Source organism: Microtus pennsylvanicus, chromosome 16 (assembly GCF_037038515.1).
Source record: "Microtus pennsylvanicus isolate mMicPen1 chromosome 16, mMicPen1.hap1, whole genome shotgun sequence".
Classification (NCBI taxonomy): Eukaryota; Metazoa; Chordata; class Mammalia; order Rodentia; family Cricetidae; genus Microtus; species Microtus pennsylvanicus.
Genome location: NC_134594.1, coordinates 40,827,825 through 40,829,282, shown reverse-complemented (window position 1 = coordinate 40,829,282; position 1,458 = coordinate 40,827,825).

Below are 1,458 nucleotides of genomic sequence, written 5' to 3'. Positions count from 1 at the left end.
ACTGTGTGTATAAAATAACTGAAGATAGATAAAAATCTTTTTATGATTTTCTAAGGCACTAATATTATATAAAACATAAACAAATCCTAAATTGCTCAAAAATTCTAAGATAACTCCATATCAAATTTATGTGATAAGGGCTGGTAGGTCAGTGGGTAAAGGGCTTAAAGGACCTGTGTTCAATCCCCAGAATCCAGTTAAAAACAAACAAACAAAGAAAAACCAGCCAACTGTTGGTGTGCTTATACTGTGGGATTGGGGAGGTGGAGCCAGAATCCCCCTCCCCCCTCCCGACTCACTGGGAAGCTGTATTAACGTCCTCATGGAGCATTAAGACAGTGAGAAACCTGTCTCAACAACAACAGAAAAGGCAGATAGTGTCTGTAGCATGTAGAATATCTCATTAGGTGCTCCTCTGTCTTCACACGCATGCACCCAAGTGTATGCATACACAGGCATGTCCACCCTCACACGCACACAAACAGGAACACACACAAAACTATGTGTAAGATACACAATGAAAAGACTGAACTCTCAGATTCCCTCTCATCATGGTTTTATTAGAGGAATATAGTCAAGAGAACGTAGACATGGTGGATCCCCCTCTACTATGTGATATAGAAAGCCAAATTCTGGGGCAGTGAAGGCGTTTTGTGTGTTTTATTAATCTTGTTATTCCACATGTCTGCCTTTTCAATATCATAGGAAATTTATCATTATTTTCCTACTGATTTATTCTATAAATATATATGGAAGCAAGAAACGTTGAGAACTTTGATAAAGCTTCTTAGTTTCTTAGATAAAAGCAGCAGCCAAATTAATGTGATTTAGAATGGATGACCTTCCATCATTTTTGAGTACCTGGCTAGATAGTATTTGAGCTGAGACTGTCCTCCATAAAGAGCCTTTCTTCTTCCTTTTTGCCACCTTTTAACCTCTTATCCTCTTCACACAGTTCTATTCTATTTCAATCATATGTATATATTGATACATAATTCTTACATTCTGCACATGAGAGAAAACGTGATAGTCAACTTTCTGAATTTGGCTTATCATATTTAGCATGATAATCTCCAGTTCTATCCATTTTTACTGAAAGTGAATGACGTAATTTTTTTTCTTCTTTGAAATTTTCAATGTGTGTTTAAACCACACGGTCTTTATCCATTTCTTCATCTATTGAGGAACATGTAGACTGATTCTGTTTGTTGGCAATTGTGGTCAGTGATGTGGATGTCCAAGTATATCTATTGTATATGTATCTAGATTTCTTTTTCAAAAGATTTAAAAATTCTATTAGTTTCATGTGTGTGTGTGTGCCAACAGAGGGAAGAGAGGGAATGGTAACACCTGGAGGTGGAATTACATGTGTTTGTGGATCTCTGATATGGTTGCCAGAATCTGAACTCAGATCATCTAGAAAAGCAGTAAATGCTTGTAACCATTGAATGGTCTTTC